The sequence below is a fragment of the Taudactylus pleione genome, unplaced genomic scaffold (genome assembly GCF_031769625.1).
Source record: "Taudactylus pleione unplaced genomic scaffold, aTauple2 ptg000447l, whole genome shotgun sequence".
Taxonomy (NCBI): domain Eukaryota; kingdom Metazoa; phylum Chordata; class Amphibia; order Anura; family Myobatrachidae; genus Taudactylus; species Taudactylus pleione.
Window position 1 is genome coordinate 4,721,970 of NW_028284849.1, and position 25,762 is coordinate 4,747,731.

The 25,762-nt window shown below is 42.7% G+C and overlaps 1 pseudogene; it reads right to left on the reverse strand.

Annotated features, from left to right (window-relative positions):
* Window positions 1–21,071: 21,071 nt before the first annotated feature.
* LOC148505614 (5S ribosomal RNA) lies at window positions 21,072–21,190 on the reverse strand (annotated as a pseudogene).
* Between the last annotated feature and the right edge of the window lie 4,572 nt (window positions 21,191–25,762).

The following is a 25,762-nucleotide window of genomic DNA, read 5'->3' on the forward strand; positions in this document are numbered from 1 at the left end:
TATATCAACATACATTTAAATTTCACATGTTTGATATACCATATGTTTAGTAAGATGAATCAATGTTCCATATATTAAGTATTAATCCTATAAATGACTAAACAATATACTACAAAAAATTTAAATATAAGAATATGAATAATAATAAGAAATAATAAAATATATATATAATAAAATACATAACTTTTATATTAAATTGATAGGTATAATTGGCATTGAGTTTAATTCTACTTATCTCAAATTGCTGAGTTCTAATGATAAAAAGAATTCAATATTTATCAATGTAAAAATTAATCAAAATTATTTGTATATATAGTGAATAAAAAGATAATATATATAAAAAAAATAATAATTAAAAACATTTTTTTTGTGTGAAAGGGTGACTATATGTAAATATATATAACCTAGTACAAGTACAATGCATATTATGTGTATACATACCAACATGCATAACATATATAATGTGAAATCACAAATACCAAGTGCTATAGTGTGAATCTCCTATTAAAGGGTATGTTGATTATAGACATAGGTAAATAAATCCATATGTCTAAATAGTGTAAGGTGTCGAATTATGAAGAGGTTGTTGTTACAATGTGGAAAACTATGTGAATAGTGATATAAATGGTGAAAAATAAGACGTGAAACCAAACACAAAAAAACAACAACTATATAACCATAAAAGTAAATGGATAATACTGAAAAAGCAAAAAATTAAAAAAGTGATTTTTTTTTATAATAATAATGATAAATGTTGCTATGAAAGACACGTCAAAATCCCCAAAAAACCCTAATATGTGCAAAAATGTGTGAATGGTATATACTAAATATATAAAGTGTATAATTGTGGTGGATTGGCAAAGGGCAAAAGATGGTCTCTCATAGGTCAGATCACACTCGTGATCAACATAAATAATAAAATTGATAACAGAAGTCTTACATTAATATTAAATAATACTGACTTGTACCAAAAAAGGGGAGGGATAATGAGGACACAGGCCATATATGCATTATAAAAACACACTGTAGTTTATGTGTTCATTGAGACCATTAGGCGAGAGGGAACCTAATTTAAAGGTCCACTCACTCTCTTTCCTCACAAGTTCGCTCATATAATCTCCTCCTCTTATACCCAATTTAATTTTTTCTAAACAGAACACTTTCAATTTGTGATTAGGATCATGACGTTGATGGTAGAAGTGCTTGGCCACAGTGGTGATTTGTTTCATATTTCTCTTATCTCTATCCACATTTCTGATATTGCCCGCATGCTCCAAAATCCTGTTTTTTAGCATACGAGTGGTAATACCAACATATTTTTTGTTGCATGATCATGTCAAATAGTATACCACATTGGTGGATTTGCAATTGGAATGATCCCGTATATGATAAGTGTGGCCAAATCTATCTTCTATAGATTCCATGGACGTGATGTATTGGCATGCCCCACAAGGGAAATTTCCCCTGATACCATGGTCTGATGTTTTTTTCTCCTTGCTGTAGTGACTTTGCACCAAGGTGTCTCGCAAATTGGTCAATCTCCTCCAACTCATGGATACTTCATTACCTAATCTTGCTACCTGATCTATATACACATTCCTGTTATCCCATAACACCCCCCATCACTACATCATAATGGCTCACTCAGAGTAGAAAAAAGGCTGTGGCTGGTCGTCAGGCAGCCAGTGAGAGCTGTGAGGCGAGGCAAGGAATGGGGTCTCCCTTTAACCCTCACTGGGATAGCTCTAGATGGACATTTAATCCGATTGTATATAATCAATGTTATACAACATATAGTTACATGTGTAACAGACCCTATGGGATTAAACATTACACAATATGAACATACCCTGTAAGCAGTGCCGGACTGGCCAACTGGAGGAATGCAGTGATAAGGGCCCATGCTTAAGGGGTGGGGGCCTTCCACCTAGAGGTAGTGTGGCCAGCCTGCACAGTTGCTTAGCTAGCCATTAGGCAAATCTTGGTGTAGTTCCTATGGAAGCAAATCCAAGAAGCGATGTTTATCAGTGGCCCTGCTCCACAAGGTAACGGCCCTCTAATAAAGAAGAAAATCTACAATTCAGGGCAGAGTCTGCAACATGACAGGAAGAGGAGGGGGCGGGGCCCTTAGGCAGTGGGGCACGGGGGATTTTCCCTGTACCCCTGTGGGCCAGTCCGGCCTTGCCTTTAAGTCACCTTTATTCCTTAACATGATAGTATGTAATGTAAATGGCACTGCGGGTTATGGAAATTCTGAGCATAGTCTGTGATATTTGCACTTTAAAATCCTAGAAGGACGTACAAGGAATTCTGTGATCATTGAATTACAAAGTTGCATTACTACAGTATTTCATAATCTGCTGCTGCTGTGCGGGAAGATTCCTGACATGAAAATGAGAGTGAGTCAGATGTTGGTGTCGCAACTGTTAGTATACAAATCACTGACTCTTTACCTCAACCCTATGTGTTCCTTAGTTCTTTGTAAGGATATAGGACCTCATTCAGAGTTTGTCGTTGCGGCCTCACGGTCGTAAGGTAAAAAGGGCCGGATATGCAAATGAAGCGCTCGCAAGTTGCGTCGTTAAGATGGGATCGTTAGCTGGACGAGTGAGGGGAGGATGCGGCCGTAAGACTAAAAATACGCCCCCTTCTCGTTCCCATTACACGTCATCTCCCGGCATATAAGGATTAATCGAGACCATCGGGAACCATCAGAGTTGCTCGTAGACCTTAAGGTTGACCATACCCTCTCTTAAGCACTACGATCAAGTCAGTGTAAAAACCTCCCATTTCACATGTGCCATGACACTAGTTAGTTAATTATGCACTCCTATAAAACACCGTTTGCATAGTCAGGCACGCCTGCGTTCGGATCTCCACTCCCCCGTTCACAAGCACCTTCCCCTGTTACCACCCACAAACGCCTCATCCTGTCACTCAAACTAACGACCTGGCCAAGTTGAAGAGAGAGCAATTTCAGATTGTAATAGCAAGCTTGCGCACGTGCATTGCAAATTTTACGCATGCGCAGTTTAGCGAACATCAGTGCCGCACCGACCGACTGTGAATGAGGTCCGTTGTCTATCCCAAGCATGTTTATATTGCTTTATTGTATTAGCCTCTACCACCTCTGATGGGAGAATATTCCACTTATCTACAACCCTTTGTGTGACCTCTAATCTAAACACATTGTAGCTATTCAATGTCAACCCAGTTCTGTGTGCCACCATGAATTAAACACTCAAATCCTTTATGGTTTTACTAATACCCAATAAATACATCTCCTGACTTTTTATGCAGATCCCAGACCTGCGGTACCTGTGGTATGGTGGACAGATCTCCGTGGTGTCCCACACCTGTAGTGCCTGTGGTTGGTATGGTGGACAGATCTCCGTGGTGTCCCAGACCTGCGGTACCTGTGGTATGGTGGACAGATCTCCATGGTATCCCAGACCTGCAGTACCTGTGGGTTGGTGGACAGATCTCCATGGTGTCCCAGACCTGAGGTACCTGTGGTATAGTGGACAGATCTCCGTGGTGTCCCAGACCTGTGGTACCCGTGGAATGCTGGACAGATCTCCGTGGTGTCCCAGACCTGCGATACCTGTGGCATGGTGGACAGATCTCCATGGTGTCCCAGACCTGCTGTACCTGTGGTATGGTGGACAGAAGTCTGTGGTGTCCCAGACCTGCGGTATGGTGAACAGATCTCCGGGGTGTCCCAGACCTGCGGTACCTGTGGTTGGTATGGTGAACATATCTCTGTGGTGTCCCAGACCTGCGGTACCTGTGGTATGGTGGACAGATCTCCGTGGTGTCCCAGACCTGCGGTACCTGTGGTATGGTGGACAGATCTCCGTGGTGTCCTAGACTTGCGGTACCTGTGGTATGGTGGACAGATCTCCATGGTGTCCCAGACCTGCGCTACCTGTGGTATGGTGGACAGATCTCCGTGGTGTCCCAGATGACAGAACTGAGCTGCGTCTGCACAATGTCTCTCAGGCACACTACAGAACAATATTTGGCATTGCTGGAGTGCATATATCCTTTACCTCTCAACGCTTTGGTAAATGCCCACTGCCATCAAGCTAGCTTCAATCTGCTGGGTTTAACAGCGTACCCTGTAACTATGTGGGCACACAGTTCATGGCCGCAACTGACACTAGTGATGAAAACTGTGCTGGTTGGCGTTTAATCAGTAGCCGGCGACTTTCCATTTGAATCCGCACGGATCCTCGCATTAAACATACAGAGGTTCACATTAGCTGTACGGAGTCTCGCATTAACTGTACGGAGTCTCTCATTAGCTATACGGAGTCTCACATTAGCTGTATGGAGTCTCGCACTTGCATTAGCCTTACGGAGTCTCGCATTAGCTGTAGTGAGTCTCACATTAGCTGTATAGAGTCTCACATTAGCTGTATAGAGTCTCACATTAGCTGTATAGTCTCACATTAGCTGTATAGAGTCTCACATTAGCTGTATAGAGTCTCACATTAGCTGTATAGAGTCTCGCATTAGCTGTAGTGAGTCTCGCATTAGCTGTAGTGAGTCTCGCATTAGCTGTATAGAGTCTCGCATTAGCTGTATAGAGTCTCGCATTAGCTGTATAGTCTCACATTAGCTGTATAGAGTCTCACATTAGCTGTATAGTCTCACATTAGCTGTATAGTCTCACATTAGCTGTATAGAGTCTCACATTAGCTGTATGAAGTCTCACTTTAGCTGTATAGAGTCTCACATTAGCTGTATAGAGTCTCACATTAGCTGTATGGAGTCTCACATTAGCTGTATAGAGTCTCACATTAGCTGTATAGAGTCTCACATTAGCTGTATAGAGTCTCGCATTAGCTGTATAGAGTCTCGCATTAGCTGTATAGAGTCTCACATTAGCTGTATAGTCTCACATTAGCTGTATAGAGTCTCGCATTAGCTGTATAGAGTCTCACATTAGCTGTATAGAGTCTCACTTTAGCTGTATAGAGTCTCACATTAGCTGTATAGAGTCTCGCATTAGCTGTATGGAGTCTCGCATTAGCTGTATAGAGTCTCACATTAGCTGTATAGAGTCTCACATTAGCTGTATAGTCTCACATTAGCTGTATAGAGTCTCACATTAGCTGTATAGAGTCTCTCATTAGCTGTATGGAGTCTCGCATTAGCTGTATGGAGTCTCACATTAGCTGTATGGAGTCTCGCATTAGCTGTATGGAGTCTCGCATTAGCTGTATAGAGTCTCACATTAGCCGTATAGTCTCACATTAGACGTATAGAGTCTCACATTAGCTATAGAGTCTCACATTAGCTGTAGTGAGTCTCACATTAGCTGTAGTGAGTCTCACATTAGCTGTATAGAGTCTCACATTAGCTGTATAGTCTCACATTAGCTGTATAGAGTCTCGCATTAGCTGTATGGAGTCTCGCATTAGCTGTATAGAGTCTCGCATTAGCTGTATAGAGTCTCTCATTAGCTGTATAGTCTCACATTAGCTGTATAGTCTCACATTAGCTGTATGGAGTCTCATATTAGCTGTATAGTCTCACATTAACTGTATAGAGTCTCACATTAGCTGTATAGTCTCACATTAGCTGTATAGAGTCTCACATTAGCTGTATAGAGTCTCGCATTAGCTGTATAGTCTCACATTAGCTGTATAGAGTCTTACATTAGCTGTATAGTCTCACATTAGCTGTATGGAGTCTCATATTAGCTGTATAGTCTAACATTAACTGTATAGAGTCTCACATTAGCTGTATAGTCTCACATTAGCTGTATAGAGTCTCACATTAGCTGTATGGAGTCTCACATTAGCTGTACAGAGTCTCACATTAGCTGTATAGTCTCACATTAGCTGTATAGAGTCTCACATTAGCTGTATAGTCTCACATTAGCTGTATAGTCTCACATTAGCTGTATAGAGTCTCACATTAGCTGTACAGAGTCTCACATTAGCTGTATAGTCTCACATTAGCTGTATAGAGTCTCACATTAGCTGTATGGAGTCTCACATTAGCTGTATAGAGTCTCACATTAGCTGTATAGAGTCTCACATTAGCTGTATAGAGTCTCACATTAGCTGTACAGAGTCTCACATTAGCTGTATGGAGTCTCACATTAGCTGTATGAAGTCTCACATTAGCTGTATGAAGTCTCACATTAGCTGTATAGAGTCTCACATTAGCTCTATAGAGTCTCACATTAGCTGTATAGAGTCTCACATTAGCTGTATGAAGTCTCACATTAGCTGTATAGTCTCACATTAGCTGTATAGAGTCTCACATTAGCTGTATAGTCTCACATTAGCTGTATAGAGACTCACATTAGCTGTATAGAGTCTCACATTAGCTGTATAGAGTCTCACATTAGCTGTATAGAGTCTCACATTAGCTGTATAGTCTCACATTAGCTGTATAGAGTCTCACATTAGCTGTAAATAGTCTCACATTAGCTGTACAGAGTCTCACATTAGCTGTATGGAGTCTCACATTAGCTGTACGGAGTCTCACATTAGCTGTATGGAGTCTCACATTAGCTGTACGGAGTCTCACATTAGCTGTATGGAGTCTCACATTAGCTGTATAGTCTCACATTAGCTGTATGAAGTCTCACATTAGCTGTATAGAGTCTCACATTAGCTCTATAGAGTCTCACATTAGCTGTATAGAGTCTCACATTAGCTGTATGAAGTCTCACATTAGCTGTATAGTCTCACATTAGCTGTATAGTCTCACATTAGCTGTATAGTCCCACATTAGCTGTATAGAGTCTCACATTAGCTGTATAGTCTCACATTAGCTGTATAGAGTCTCACATTAGCTGTAAATAGTCTCACATTAGCTGTACAGAGTCTCACATTAGCTGTATGGAGTCTCACATTAGCTGTACGGAGTCTCACATTAGCTGTATGAAGTCTCACATTAGCTGTACGGAGTCTCACATTAGCTGTATGGAGTCTCACATTAGCTGTACGGAGTCTCACATTAGCTGTATGGAGTCTCACATTAGCTGTATGAAGTCTCACATTAGCTGTATAGTCTCACATTAGCTGTATAGAGTCTCACATTAGCTGTATAGTCTCACATTAGCTGTATAGAGACTCACATTAGCTGTATAGAGTCTCACATTAGCTGTATAGAGTCTCACATTAGCTGTATAGAGTCTCACATTAGCTGTATAGTCTCACATTAGCTGTATAGAGTCTCACATTAGCTGTAAATAGTCTCACATTAGCTGTACAGAGTCTCACATTAGCTGTACGGAGTCTCACATTAGCTGTACGGAGTCTCACATTAGCTGTATGGAGTCTCACATTAGCTGTATGAAGTCTCACATTAGCTGTATAGAGTCTCACATTAGCTGTATAGAGTCTCACAATAACTGTATAGAGTCTCGCATTAACTGTATAGAGTCTCGCATTAGCTGTATAGAGTCTCGCATTAGCTGTATAGTCTCACATTAGCTGTACAGAGTCTCACATTAGCTGTATGGAGTCTCACATTAGCTGTATGAAGTCTCACATTAGCTGTATAGTCTCACATTAGCTGTATAGAGTCTCACATTAGCTGTATAGTCCCACATTAGCTGTATAGTCCCACATTAGCTGTATAGAGTCTCACATTAGCTGTATAGTCTCACATTAGCTGTATAGAGTCTCACATTAGCTGTATAGTCTCACATTAGCTGTATAGAGACTCACATTAGCTGTATAGAGTCTCACATTAGCTGTATAGAGTCTCACATTAGCTGTATAGAGTCTCACATTAGCTGTATAGAGTCTCACATTAGCTGTATAGAGTCTCACATTAGCTGTATAGTCTCACATTAGCTGTATAGAGTCTCACATTAGCTGTATAGAGTCTCACATTAGCTCTATAGAGTCTCACATTAGCTGTATAGTCTCACATTAGCTGTATGAAGTCTCACATTAGCTGTATAGTCAAACATTAGCTCTATAGAGTCTCACATTAGCTGTATAGAGTCTCACATTAGCTGTATGGAGTCTCACATTAGCTCTATAGAGTCTCACATTAGCTGTATAGAGTCTCACATTAGCTGTATGAAGTCTCACATTAGCTGTATGCAGTCTCACATTAGCTGTATGGAGTCTCACATTAGCCGTGTGGAGTCTCACATTAGCCGTATGGAGTCTCACATTAGCTGTATAGTCTCACATTAGCTGTATGGAGTCTCACATTAGCTGTATAGAGTCTCACATTAGCTGTATAGTCTCACATTAGCTGTATGGAGTCTCACATTAGCTGTATAGAGTCTCAAATTTGCCGTATGGAGACATTCAAATTCCCACACATACACCCATGGATACAGGCAAACACGCACAAACATACAGGCACACACCCCTATGCATACACACTCACATACAGGCACACACCCCTATACATACACAATCACATACAGGCACACACCCCCTATGCATACACACTCACATACAGGCGCACACCCCTATGCATACACACTCACATACAGGCACACACCCCTATGAATACACACTCACATACAGGCACACACCCCTATACATACACAATCACATACTGGCACACACCCCCTATGCATACACACTCACATACAGGCACACACCCCTATACAAACACACATACAGTCGCACACACCTATGCATACACACTCACAGGCGCATACCCCTATGCATACACACTCACATAATGGCACACTCCCCTATACAAACACACGTACAGGCGCACACCCCTATGCATACACACTCACATACAGGCGCACTCCCCTATACAAACACACATACAGGCGCACACCCCTATGCATACACACGCACATACAGGCGCACACCCCTATGCATATACACTCACATACAGGCGCACACCCCTATGCATACACACTCACATACAGGCACACACCCCTATACATACACACTCACATACAGGTGCACGCCCCTATGCATACACACTCACATACAGGCGCACGCCCCTATGCATACACACTCACATACAGGCGCACACCCCTATGCCACACACTCACATACAGGCGCACACCCCTATGCATACACACTCACATACAGGCACACACCCCTATACATACACAATCACATACAGGCGCACACCCCCTATGCATACACACTCACATACAGGCACACACCCCTATGCATACACACTCACATACAGGCACACACCTTTATGCATACAGACTCACATACAGGCACACACCCCTATACATACATAATCACATACAGGCACACACCCCCTATGCATACACACTCACATACAGGCAAACACCCCTATACAAACACACATACAGTCGCACACACCTATGCATACACACTCACAGGCGCATACCCCTATGCATACACACTCACATACAGGCACACTCCCCTATACAAACAAACACACGTACAGGCGCACACCCCTATGCATACACACTCACATACAGGCGAACTCCCCTATACAAACACACATACAGGCGCACACCCCTATGCATACACACGCACATACAGGCGCACACCCCTATGCATACACACTCACATACAGGCGCACACCCCTATGCATACACACTCACATACAGGCGCACACCCCTATACATTCACACTCACATACAGGCGCACGCCCCTATGCATACACACTCACATACAGGCGCACGCCCCTATGCATACACACTCACATACAGGCGCACACCCCTATGCATACACACTCACATACAGGCGCACACCCCTATGCATACACACTCACATACAGGCGCACTCCCCTATACAAACACACATACAGGCGCACACCCCTATGCATACACACTCGCATACAGGCGCACACCCCTATGCATACACACTCACATACAGGCGCACACCCCTATGCATACACACTCACATACAGGTGCACACCCCTATACATACACACTCACATACAGGCGCACGCCCCTATGCATACACACACACATACAGGCGCACACCCCTATGCATACACACCCACATACAGACAAACACCCCTATTCATACACACTCACAGGGGCGTAGAGAGCCATGCGGGGCCCCGGTAAAGAGGGGGCGTGGCCTATTTTCAGAAGGCGTGGCCACGCCCTCATGAAAAAACAGTGTTTTGCAGCGCCGCGAAGTGGCGCTGCGCGCCGGGGAGGGGGCGCTGAGAGCCCCTCAGCCCGGCGCAAAGCCAGTGGGGGGCGCGATCAGTGTGATCGCTCCTCCCTTCAGGCATAGGAGATTGCTGTGGCTCCTACTTAGCAGCCGCAAGCAATCTCCCGCTTCAGCCCAGCACACGCTGTGTGCTGGGCTGCTGCGGAGGGAGGAAGTGAGGGGGGGGCGGCGCCAGACCCGGGCCCCCGCCGGACCCCTCTGGAAGCCCGGTCCCGGGTAAACTGTACCCGCTCCCCCCCCTCTCGGCGCTCCTGCACACTCACATACAGGCGCACACCCCTATGCATACACACTCACATACAGGCACACACCCCTATGCATACACACTCACATACAGGCACACACCCCTATGCATACACACTCACATACAGGCACACACCCCTATACATACACAATCACATACAGTCACACACCCCCTATGCATACACACTCACATACAGGCAAACACCCCTATACAAACACACATACAGTCGCACACACCTATGCATACACACTCACAGGCGCATACCCCTATGCATACACACTCACATACAGGCACACTCCCCTATACAAACACACGTACAGGCGCACACCCCTATGCATACACACTCACATACAGGCGCACTCCCCTATACAAACACACATACAGGCGCACACCCCTATGCATACACACGCACATACAGGCGCACACCCCTATGCATACACACTCACATACAGGCGCACACCCCTATGCATACACACTCACATACAGGCGCACACCCCTATACATTCACACTCACATACAGGCGCACGCCCCTATGCATACACACTCACATACAGGCGCACGCCCCTATGCATACACACTCACATACAGGCACACACCCCTATGCATACACACTCACATACAGGCGCACACCCCTATGCATACACACTCACATACAGGCGCACTCCCCTATACAAACACACATACAGGCGCACACCCCTATGCATACACACTCACATACAGGCGCACTCCCCTATACAAACACACATACAGGCGCACACCCCTATGCATACACACTCGCATACAGGCACACACCCCTATGCATACACACTCACATACAGGCGCACACCCCTATGCATACACACTCACATACAGGTGCACACCCCTATACATACACACTCACATACAGGCGCACGCCCCTATGCATACACACTCACATACAGGCGCACATCCCTATGCATACACACCCACATACAGACAAACACCCCTATTCTTCATACACACTCACAGGGGCGTAGAGAGCCATGCGGGGCCCCGGTAAAGAGGGGGCGTGGCCTATTTTCAGAAGGCGTGGCCACGCCCTCATGAAAAAACAGTGTTTTGCAGCGCCGCGAAGTGGCGCTGCGCGCCGGGGAGGGGGCGCTGAGAGCCCCTCAGCCCGGCGCAAAGCCAGTGGGGGGCGCGATCAGTGTGATCGCTCCTCCCTTCAGGCATAGGAGATTGCTGTGGCTCCTACTTAGCAGCCGCAAGCAATCTCCCGCTGCAGCCCAGCACACGCTGTGTGCTGGGCTGCTGCGGAGGGAGGAAGTGAGGGGGTGGCGGCGCCAGACCCGGGCCCCCGCCGGACCCCTCTGGAAGCCCGGTCCCGGGTAAACTGTACCTGCTCCCCCCCCTCTCGGCGCTCCTGCACACTCACATACAGGCGCACACCCCTATGCATACACACTCACATAAAGGCTCACACCCCTATACATACACACTCACATACAGGCGCACACCCCTATGCATACACACTCACATACAGGCGCACACCCCTATACATACACACCCACATACAGGCGCACACCCCTATGCATACACACTCACATACAGGCAAACAGCCCTATGCATACACACTCACATACAGACAAACACCCCTATGCATACACACGCACATACAGGCACACACCCCTATGCATACACAATCACACACAGGCTCACACCCCTATACATACACACTCACATACAGGCGCACACCCCTATGCATACACACTCACATACAGGCGCACACCCCTATACATACACACCCACATACAGGCGCACACCCCTATGCATACACACTCACATACAGGCAAACAGCCCTATGCATACACACTCACATACAGACAAACACCCCTATGCATACACACTCACATACAGACAAACACCCCTATGCATACACACTCATATACAGGCGCACACCCCTATGCATACACACTCACATACAGACAAACACCCCTATGCATACACACTCACATACAGACAAACACCCCTATGCATAAACACACATACAGACAAACACCCCTATGCATACACACTCACATACAGGCAAATACCCCCTATGCATACACACTCACATACAGGCACACACCCCTATGCATACACACTCACATACAGGCGCACACCCCTATACATACACACTCACATACAGGCGCACACCCCTATGCATACACACTCACATACAGGCGCACACCCCTATACATACACACCCACATACAGGCGCACACCCCTATGCATACACACTCACATACAGGCAAACAGCCCTATGCATACACACTCACATACAGACAAACACCCCTATGCATACACACTCACATACAGGCGCACACCCCTATACATACACACTCACATACAGGCAAACAGCCCAATGCATACACACTCACATACAGACAAACACCCCTATGCATACACACTCACATACAGGCGCACACCCCTATACATACACACTAACATACAGGCGCACACCTCTATGCATACACACTCACATACAGACAAACACCCCTATGCATACACACTCACATACAGGCGCACACCACTATGCATACACACTCACATACAGGTGCACACCCCTATGCATACACACTCACATACAGGCAAACACCCCTATGCATACACACTCACATAGAGACAAACACCCCTATGCATACACACTCACATACAGGCGCACACCCCTATACATACACACTCACATACAGGCGCACACCTCTATGCATACACACTCACATACAGACAAACACCCCTATGCATACACACTCACATACAGGCGCACACCACTATGCATACACACTCACATACAGGAAAACACCCCTATGCATACACACTCACATACAGGCACACACCCCTATGCATACACACTCACATACAGGCACACACCCCTATGCATACACACTCACATACAGGCACACACCCCTATACATACACAATCACATACAGGCACACACCCCCTATGCATACACACTCACATACAGGCACACACCCCTATACAAACACACATACAGTCGCACACACCTATGCATACACACTCACAGGCGCATACCCCTATGCATATACACTCACATACAGACAAACACCCCTATGCATACACACTCACAGACAGGCGCACACCCCTATGCATACACACTCACATACAGGCGCACACCCCTATGCATACACACTCACATACAGGTGCACACTCCTATGCATACACTCACAAACAGGCGCACACACCTATGCATGCACACTCACATACAGGCGCACACCCCTATACATACACACTCACATACAGGCGCACACCTCTATGCATACACACTCACATACAGGTGCACACCCCTATACATACACTCTCACATACAGGCGCACACCCTTATACATACACACTCACATACAGGCGCACACCCCTATTCATACACACTCACATACAGGCAAACACCGCTATGCATACACACTCACATACAGACAAACACCCCTATGCATACACACTCACATACAGACAAACACCCCTATGCATACACACTCACATACAGGCGCACACCCCTATACATACACACTCACATACAGGCGCACACCTCTATGCATACACACTCACATACAGACAAACACCCCTATGCATACACACTCACATACAGGCGCACACCACTATGCATACACACTCACATGCAGGAAAACACCCCTATGCATACACACTCACATACAGACAAACACCCCTATGCATACACACTCACATACAGGCGCACACCCCTATGCATACACACTCACATACAGGCGCACACCCCTATGCATACACACTCACATAAAGACAAACACCCCTATGCATACACACTCACATACAGGCGCACACCCCTATGCATACACACTCACATACATGCACACACCCCCATGCATACACACACACTCACATACAGGCAAACGCCCCCTATGGATACACACTCACATACAGGCAAACACCCCCTATGCATACACACTCAGATACAGGCAAACACCCTGTTACCGGACGCCTTTCGCCTACGCTGTCCCTGGTCACGGGTTAGCGCTCTTGGACTCCCACTCACCGTCAGTGACCGCCTGTCACTGACTCGCCCACTGCACCGTGGGTTGTAACAATGCTTCCACCACCAAACTCTACCACCGGCGTTTGGAACCGCTATTTACGTTACCCTCAGGCTCCTCCCTCGCACCTGGAACCGCTTCTGCTGCGTATGCGTTTGACTAACAGCAGACACACCCCCTGATTGGTGTCGTCTGTTCCCACCTGATCCCTCGCAGTGGACCAGGTCTGCATGGTAGCTTGGCAGAGGGCTTGAACTTGGAGACACGGGGCTCTTACCCAGAACAGCAGGAGAACGGAATGGCGTTTTGCGCAATTCTGTTGGTCGCAGGATTGAGATACAATTAAATTCAGGCAAGATGTTTATTGCTCAAAGTCTTAAAGAAGACCCTCCCTTCCGCCTGAAGGGGAATATCACACAGAAATCAAACAGCAATTCTCCACAAAGGATTTCCAAAGATGTACCACATACAGGAATCTTATCAGCAGCTCTTCTCCTCATAGAAGTTACAGGGTTGTACACATACAGGGCTCACAGTCCCTCTTTTTATGTCATTCTTACACACAACATCACAGGGGGGCAAATCCACCCTGTGTTCCTTCTAGCCAATCAGGCTATCTCAGAAAACATAAATTAACAACATATTACATTTCAAAGGAGTCACTCAATATCCTCCTTCCTATTCCACCATCCAAACTTTATACACAAACTGATTTATCATACATTATACTGTCTCCTAAAATGTTGATATAATATTTCACAGGAAATGGTAAATGACATTCATCCTTATCAATCAGTTTGGCATTTCCAACCTTAACACATTCAGCTTTTAGAAGTGGCATCCAAAAGGATCTTCTCAAAAACAAATGGTCTTTTCAAAAGGAAGTTCTGTATCTGAAGTGTTTGGCTATATGACACCATTCACACCTTCAAACAGTAACCTTCCAGCCAGAGGTCACTGACCACAACAGGTCTTCCTATTCATCAGACCTCCTGCTAGTTTCTGCAGACACAGAGGCTGGTCATGTCATATTCTGGCATATATTCAAGAAGTGCATTTCCTCTACAAAATATACATTTTTAAACCATATAGCACATAGCCTATTAAACATACGTTGCTTCATGCACTAATGCACTGCAGATCAGCTACAGTGCATTACAGCAATATATATATACTTTAATACAGTTTATTATAAACCATGTGCAGTGTGCTTTTACACTGTCCTTTTAAAAATGGTGCAATGGAATGAGGGTTAATCCCCGCAATGCCTTGGCAACCATTTTAATCACGTGTGGTCAGCCTCCGGCCACACACCCCCTATGCATACACACTCACATACACGAAAATGCCCCCTATACATACACACTCACATACAGGCAAACGCCCCCTATGCATACACACTCACATACAGGCACACACCCCTATGCATACACACTCACATAAAGGCAAATGCCCCCTATACATACACACTCACATACAGGCAAATGCCCCCTATACATACACACTCACATACAGGCACACACCCCTATGCATACACACTCACATACAGGCACACACCCCTATGTATACACACTCACATACAGGCAAATGCCCATATGCATACACACTCACATACACACTCACATATAGGCAAACACCCCTATGCATACACACTCACATACAGGCAAACACCCCTATTCATACACACTCACATACAGGCACACACCCCTATGCATACACACTCACATACAGGCAAACACCCCCTATACATACACACTCACATACAGGCAAACACCCCTATTCATACACACTCACATACAGGCAAACACCCCTATACATACACACTCACATACAGGCAAACACCCCTATACATACACACTCACATACAGGCACACACACCTATACATACACACTCACATACAGGCAAACACCCCTATACATACATACTCACATACATGCAAACACCCCTATACATACACACTCACATACAGGCAAACACCCCTATATATACACACTCACATACAGGCAAACACCCCTATACATACACGCTCACATACAGGCACACACCCCTATGTATACACACTCACATACAGGCAAATGCCCATATGCATACACAGTCACATACACACTCACATATAGGCAAACACCCCTATGCATACACACTCACATACAGGCAAACACCCCTATGCATACACACTCACATACAGGCAAACACCCCTATGCATACACACTCACATACAGGCACACACCCCTATGCATACACACTCACATACAGGCAAACACCCCTATACATACACACTCACATACAGGCAAACACCCCTATACATACACACTCACATACAGGCAAACACCCCTATACATACACACTCACATACAGGCAAACACCCCTATACATACACACTCACATACAGGCAAACACCCCTATATATACACACTCACATACAGGCAAACACGCCTATACATACACACTCACATACAGGCGCACACGCCCATGAATACTGTACATGCATAAAATATGTATGTTTGGTAGTAGCACAAACGTGATCCCTACTTTAAAAGAAACCCCTTTCCATTCTTGTAAATGGAACCTGCAGAAGTGAGCTGGTGGTTTTAACCAGTAATAACTTTTATTTCCTTGTAATGTGAACTTCCCTAAACTGTCTTTGGTGCCAGCAAGATCTGCAGAGAATGTGGAAACAGAAAACATATCTGGAAAACAAACTGATGTGACATTATTACCTCCATAATCACACAGCGCTGGTTACATGCAGATACTACTTTCTTTATTACCGATCTGATGCTGGGAGCAATGTAGGTAAATGGGGAGGAGGCAGACTGACTAGGCATTGTAGTCGCCAACAATTAGAGATGTTCCTGCTATTGTAGATTTGCGCCTACTTTATACTCAGCAATGAATTTCCCTGATCGACCCAACTCCGCTCAGTGGATACTGAACCCTATTCCTCTGATCTCGAGGCTGTGACTTGTTCTTAAGCTCACTACTTGCACTTTATAAGACCCGTACTTTATAAGGGTTATATATGAAACCACTGATCTATCAATTGCAGCTCCACCCAAGCCGCGCCTTTCGGGGCAGTCCAACACCCCCCCCTCAGATGGCAGGTGTTGAAGACCACTTGGGACGACTCTGCCTTGTCCTCCGGGGTGCTTACCGATGTGACTACTTCCCCCGCTCGTCTCGGAGGAAGCCGATTTATCCCACCCCCATAGAATAGTAGTGTCATTAACAGATAGATTGCTGACTCTCCCAGTATATAATAATGAGGGGGGGGGAGTGAATATCAGGACGCAGTTCCTGCACCAAAATTTCAACAGCTCTCACAGTGTCTCAGGTGGCGTTTTTTTTGGGGTGGGGGCAGATGAGTGAGGGTGGGGTGGTGATTCTGTTATATAAAAGGTAGGTAAATATAGCAAGTATGATAGAATCATCACTGTATAACATGTTGCTTTACTGTTACACAACACAAATAATACATATTGTACAGAAAGGGGGACATCACTGTGGGGGTCTATTTAGCAATAATTGCAATATTGGCTTAAATATTTTTGCCCAATATCATCATGATTATTAGCATTTTATCTAAGTTTTCACCACTATGCAGCAAATAAAATGATCAGGGACAGCTGGTGCGTTAGCATGCTGTCCCTACAAAGTCCCCGGAGGCCTTGTCTTCGGAAATCCGTAAAGATGGAATATATCGCTATGTACCTATCAGGGAGTAGACAAAATAGAGCAATGTTCTGCAGACTCCTAGAGAGGTCAGTAATGTAATAATCTGCAGAATATATTGCTATGTACCTGTCAGGGGGTAGACAGAACAGAGCAATGTTCTGCAGACTCCTACAGAGGTCAGTAATGTAATAATCTGCAGAATATATCGCTATGTACCTATCAGGGAGTAGACAAAATAGAGCAATGTTCTGCAGACTCCTAGAGAGGTCAGTAATGTAATAATCTGCAGAATATATCACTATGTACCTGTCAGGGGGTAGACAGAACAGAGCAATGTTCTGCAGACTCCTAGAGAGGTCAGTAATGTAATAATCTGCAGAATATATCACTATGTACCTGTCAGGGGGTAGATGGAATCGAGCAATGTTCTGCAGATCTCAGTAATGTAATAATCTGCAGAATATATCACTATGTACCTGTCAGGGGGTAGATGGAATAGAGCAATGTTCTGCAGACTCTAAAGAGGACAGTAATGTAATAATCTGCAGAATATATAACTATGTACCTGTCGGGGTAGGTGGAACAGAGCAAAGTTCTGCAGATCACTAGAGGTCAGTAACTATTACTCTGCAGAATATATTACTATGTATCTGCCAGGAGGTAGATGGAATTGAGCAATGTTCTGCAGATCTCAGTAATGTAATAATCTGCAGAATATATCACTATGTACCTGTCAGGGGGCAGATGGAATAGAGCAATGTTCTGCAGACTCTAAAGAAGACAGTAATGTAATAATCTGCAGAATATATCGCTATGTACCTGTCAGGGAGTAGACAAAATAGACAAACGTTCTGCAGACTCCTAGAGAGGTCAGTAATGTAATAATCTGCAGAATATATCACTATGTACCTGTCAGGGGTAGATGGAATTGAGCAGTGTTCTGCAGATCTCAGTAATGTAATTTATCTGCAGAATATATCACTATGTACCTGTCAGGGGGTAGATGGAATAGAGCAATGTTCTGCAGACTCTAAAGAGTACAGTAATGTAATAATCTGCAGAATATATAACTATGTACCTGTCGGGGTAGGTGGAACAGAGCAAAGTTCTGCAGATCTCTAGAGGTCAGTAACTATAATTCTGCAGAATATATATATATTCTGCAGAATATATTACTATCTATATATTACTGAAAAACAAGAGAATTGACAATCAGGCGACTAGTTTGCTAGATGTGTAAATTCACACACAGTAAAATGTACAGTAGATAGGTTAATGGTTTACAAATATAGTTATACCTCAAACCATATAGAGGGGCGTGTTTCACGCTAATTAATAAATATAATAAACCAATAAATAGCAAAGTGCTTAGTGCAAAATATGATATATCTGATTACATCTAGATAAAAAAAAAAATAAATAAAATAAATTTTTGTTGAACTCATATAGACAACAAAGTGCTAGTGCAAAAATATAGTGAATCTGAAACAAAGTGCTAGTGCCAAGTATAATAAAAATTATGACAATTTATTGAAAAACAGTGCACATAAAAATATATAAATAAATATGACCATAAAAACAACGACTGGCAGTAAATAGATAAAAACAAAGTAGAGGAAAGTTGATATTTTTAAGCAGCTTATCTGATTGAAGGAGAGAGGTAGTTCTCCACAGTGCATGAGGCAGCCAACAGTCCCAACGCGTTTCGTCACTATGACTTCATCAAGGGGATATTGCTTCAGTGTGGTGGTCCTGTATTTATACCACACTGAGTTCAAATGAGAATCAGGTGTTCACCCTACTTCCTTTGTCTTAGGGAGACCTCAAAACCAAGCGATTTCATAATTCAGCAAGCCATCATTTAAAATAGTTTGTGTTACAGGGTTTCCCATAAAGAAATGTTAGTTATAAATAGTCAAACGGCGATCTTTTAAGTTCAACTTCCGCCCTTTGTGAACTGGCCTCTGCCCTTAATTGGAGCGTCACATCCGTTCCCGGCAGCTGTGTTAAACCATAGCGCGCGATCAAGCACTTCCGTTTTCTTCCTCGTTTTCCGAACTGGGCACGTCACTTCCGCCCGCCGTGTGTTGACGTGTTCGGAGGTGAGCCGTGTCACTTCCACCAACCCTTCTGTCGTTTCGCTCCAGGACGCGGCACATCACTTCCGCCCTTACTTAATAGATGTGTTGAGCTCTTCCGCCCCATTGTTTTCTCCGGACTTAATGCTTCCGCCCTTCTTGTCTATAGAATTAGTATGTTTTTTGCCCAAGTATGAATAATGAGTAGGTGGTGTCTTCCATATTATCTGAAACTAAAATAATAAAGGATAAGCATTCCATTTAAGGAGGGTAATCTGTTTTGATGCTGGATATATAGGTTAGATCATTAAATGATTAGTCTAAGTATAACATTCTCCTTAGGCATAGATATATATTAGAATAATAATATATTAATAGTTTGATCTAAAAACACTATGAATATGTACTGAATTGTTTTATGTATATAATTATATTGGATATTGTTTAGATATTTATTCCAAAAAGGAATTTCTTTAAAAGTTCAACCAAGAGGAGCAGAAATTCAGGGATATAATAAGTTGTGAAATGTTCTTAAGGTATGGGGATCATTCTTTCACTCTTTTCCTTGAAGAAGAGGTTCCAAAGACTCTGAAAATTTCTTGGATTTTCATATTGATCCGACTCAGACAAACGACCTCTTTTCATCCAGTTAGATAGTTACAATCGGTTTTAAGATGTACTTGAAGTATGGGGATCATTCTTTTACTCTTTTTCTTGAAGGGGAGGTTCCAAAGACTCTAAGGATTTCTTGGATAATCATATAAGTCAAACCCAAGATCCACCTCTTTCCATTCAATTGGGTAGTTAGAATTGTAAAGTTCTGATATCATTAATCACTCCTTGGCCTTAAGGCTTGCAATTGTGAATATGCTATAATTCCCTTTTTAGGCATTATCATTCTCTAGCCTGGTTATATTCCAAACCGCCGGCTGAATTTGCAGCACCAGGTATTCTCAATGGGTTACCTTCCTTGGTACTAACCTGGCCCAATCATGCTTTGCTTCCAAGATCGGACGAGATTGGGCTCACACATGATGGTATGGCAGCAAATACATATTTCGATGGTCCATAATGCCAGATATTCTACCAAACCTGGACTTCCCTCAGAAGATGAACCTTCAGGGTACTACTCAGGCCCCTCCATAACCTGGGGGTATATTGGTAGATAGGAATGGAGCATATCACAAGAAAGGAGCAATTTCGTAGTATTCATTGAAGCCTTTAGGTGCCAGTGTGTCCAGTTCAAACAGCCAGAACATCTCTCTTCTTGATAGCAGATTGCCCAAATCCCCACCTCTTTCTCCCAGAGTAACGTGTTCTATTGCCTTGAAGGTGATATCTTCGGGATCCGAATTATGTTTTATTGAGAAGTGTTTGGAGACTGCATGTCCTTCAACTCTGTTTCTAATGTTCCTAATGTGCTCCTGATTTCTGATTTTTAGTGGTCTCTTGGTTTTTCCTATGTACTTGAGTCCACATGTGCACTCTAACAGGTATATCACTGATGTGGAGTTACAGTTCATAAAATTCTTTATAATGTATTCCTTAGATCCGTCCGAATTCGTGAATGTTTTTCTCTTGGGGTGAAGAAATTTGCAAATATTGCAATGTCCGCATTTATAGCTTCCATTGCACTTCAAAGTGTTCATAGTTGGTCTTTCATTTCCTTTATCCCTCAGCATACTCGGTGCCAGTAAATCTTTTAAGTTCCTTGATTTTCTATATATAATCTGTGGTTTTGTCGGTAGGATCTTTTGGAGTAAAGGATCCATCAGAAGGATATTCCAGTTTTTGTTAAGAGATTTTTTAATATGATTCTCGTGTCCATTATATGTTGTAATAAATGGTACCATTTCTTCTTTTTGTGGTTTCTCCGTCTTATATTGTAGTAGATTATTTCTCTGTAGGTTTTTCATTTTCTACATAGCTGTATTGATGATTGCTTCCGGATACTCTTTTTCTCTAAACCTGGTTGCATAAATATCAAGTTGTTCATTACAGACGTTAGCATTGCTGCAATTACGTTTAATTCTGTAGAACTGGGAGTATGGTATGTTGTTCTTCCATTTGTCCAGATGACAGCTTTTGTAATGCAGGTAGCTGTTCGCATCTACTCCTTTTATAAAATTTTTTGTGCAAATTTGGTCACCTTCTGATGTTAAAATCAAATCCAAAAACTCAATACTTCTGTTGTTAAAATTTGATGTAAATTTAAGATTCATATTGTTATTTGAAATAAAAATTAAAAAATCGTTAAAAGATTCTTCCGATCCTTCCCAAATAATTAAAATATCATCAATATATCTCTTATAAAAAATGATATTGTCTTTAAAAGGGTTATTACTGTAAACATAATTCTTTTCCCAACATCCCATGAACAAATTCGCAAAGCTGGGAGCAAAAGTTGTACCCATTGTGGTTCCACAGATTTGACGATAAAATTGATTTAAAAATTTAAAATAATTATGAGTAAGTATAAAAGACATAAGATCACATAAAAACTCTTTGTGTGGAACTTCAATTTCTTCATCCAACTCTAAAAAAATTCTTGATGCGTTGATACCTTTTTCATGCTCAATACATGTATATAATGATTGTACATCGATAGTTATCCAGTTATAAGTTGATCTCCATGTTATATTTTCGGTTTGCTGTAATACACTCGTAGTATCCTTTAGATAAGATTCTAGTTTGATAACATATTTTTGTAAAAAGATGTCAACATATTTGGAGAGGTTGGATGTGAGGGAGTCAATACCTGCTATTATAGGCCTCCCTGGAGGTTCTGTAAGTGACTTATGTATTTTTGGTAAAAAATAGAAAATCGGGGTTGTGGGGTTTGATTTCATTAAGAATTGAAATTCTTCTTTGGTTAAAATATTCCTCTGTAGACCAAAGAGTAGAATGATTCTAAGTTCTTCTGTATATTCTTCAACTGGATCTTTGGTCAATTTTTCATAAGAAATTTGGTCATCCAGTAATCTATGTGCTTCTTTTAAGTAGTAAGCATAATCCATGATAACCAAACCCCCCCCTTTATCAGCTGGTTTTAGAACTATCTCACGGTTTTCTTTTAAGTTTTTTAGTGCCTCCTTTTCTCTATTACTTAGATTTTGTTTTTTTATTGGTGCATAGTTTGTCTGATTATTGCAAAGGTCCTTCTTTACCATTTCATAGAAAACATTTATGTGAGTCCCTTTTGATTCCAGTGGGTAATATGTTGATTTACCTCTAAGACCGGATTTTGAATTAGGGGCAATATAGTTCTTTAGAGGTGCTGATTCTTTTCTCAGGAAATGTCGTTTGAGTGTGAGATTTCTCACAAACTTGTTTAAATCAATAAAAGTGTCAAATTTGTTCATGCTTCTTGTCGGGGCAAAGTTCAAGCCTTTGCTTAATAACGTTATTTCAGATTTAGTGAGTGTATGCTGGGATAAATTAAATATGCCTTTGGATTTCGGATCTATTAAAAATTCCTCCTTTTTTGGTTTCTTCCTCCTGCCACCCCGTTTTCCTCTTCTTCTCTGTACCTTCGCTTCAGGGGGGAGGCTGTTTTGGTGGTTTCTCTGAACATTGGATATTTGTTGCTTAAATGATCTTGTGCTGGTGATAAAAAAAGCTCATTATCACTGTTTGAGTCCAGATGTTGTAATGTGGAAAACCTATTTCTAGGTTTAAGTCCTATTGGGCCAGTATAAGTAGTGGGGTCTCTGTTTCTTCTGTAGCTAAACCTTCTTGTGGGTGCTACTTTCCAGCTAGGTCCTTCTCCAGACTCATATCTGGTGTTGGTTCTCTCTTTTTTCTGGAATCTCGTCCAATTCTTAACTTTATTCAACTCGTAGTCCTTCTTATCTCTAATAAACTTCTTTTCTTTGCTCTTCATGACTGATTCTTCTACTCTCTCCACCTTTCTAAGTAGTACTTTTTCATTTTCTTTGAATTCCTCTTTTTCTTTGTGTTCTATATATATTACTATCTGCCAAGAGGTAGACGGAATTGAGCAATGTTCTGCAGATCTCAGTAATGTAATAATCTGCAAAATATATCACTATGTACCTGTCAGGGATAGATGGAATAGAGCAATGTTCTGCAGACTCTAAAGAGGACAGTAATGTAATAATCTGCAGAATATATCACTATGTACCTGTCAGGGAGTAGGCAAAATAGACAAATGTTCTGCAGACTCCTAGAGAGGTCAGTAACTATTACTCTGCAGAATATATTACTATGTATCTGCCAGGAGGTAGATGGAATTGAGCAATGTTCTGCAGATCTCAGTAATGTAATAATCTGCAGAATATATCACTATGTACCTGTCAGGGGGTAGATGGAATAGAGCAATGTTCTGCAGACTCTAAAAGAGGACAGTAATGTAATAATCTGCAGAATATATAACTATGTACCTGTCAGGGGGTAGATGGAATAGAGCAATGTTCTGCAGACTCTAAAGAAGACAGTAATGTAATAATCTGCAGAATATATCACTATGTACCTGTCAGGGGGTAGATGGAATAGAGCAATGTTCTGCAGACTCTAAAAGAGGACAGTAATGTAATAATCTGCAGAATATATAACTATGTACCTGTCAGGGGGTAGATGGAATAGAGCAATGTTCTGCAGACTCTAAAGAAGACAGTAATGTAATAATCTGCAGAATATATCACTATGTACCTGTCAGGGGTAGATGGAATAGAGCAATGTTCTGCATACTCTAAAGAGGACAGTAATGTAATAATCTGCAGAATATATAACTATGTACCTGTCAGGGGTAGATGGAGCACAGCAATGTTCTGCAGACTCTAAAGAAGACAGTAATGTAATAATCTGCAGAATATATCACTATGTACCTGTCAGGGGTAGATGGAATAGAGCAATGTTCTGCAGACTCTAAAGAGGACAATAATGTAATAATCTGCAAAATATATCACTATGTACCTGTCAGGGGTAGATGGATTAGAGCAATGTTCTGCAGACTCTAAAGAGGACAATAATGTAATAATCTGCAAAATATATCACTATGTACCTGTCAGGGGGGTAGATGGAACAGAGCAATGTTCTGCAGACTCTAAAGAAGACAGCAATGTAATAATCTGCAGAATATATCACTATGTACCTGTCAGGGGTAGATGGAATAGAGCAATGTTCTGCAGACTCTAAAGAGGACAATAATGTAATAATCTGCAAAATATATCACTATGTACCTGTCAGGGGTAGATGGAATAGAGCAATGTTCTGCAGACTCTAAAGAGGACAGTAATATAATAATCTGCAAAATATATCACTATGTACCTGTCAGGGGTAGATGGAATAGAGCAATGTTCTGCAGACTCTAAAGAAGACAGTAATGTAATAATCTGCAGAATATATCACTATGTACCTGTCAGGGGTAGATGGAATAGAGCAATGTTCTGCAGACTCTAAAGAAGACAGTAATGTAATAATCTGCAGAATATATCACTAAGTACCTGCTCGGGGGATAGATGGAACAGAGCAAAGTTCTGCAGACTCTAAAGAAGACAGTAATGTAATAATCTGCAGAATATATAACTATGTATCTGTCGGGGTAGGTGGAATAGAGCAATGTTCTGCAGACTCTAAAGAGGCCAGTAATGTAATAATCTGC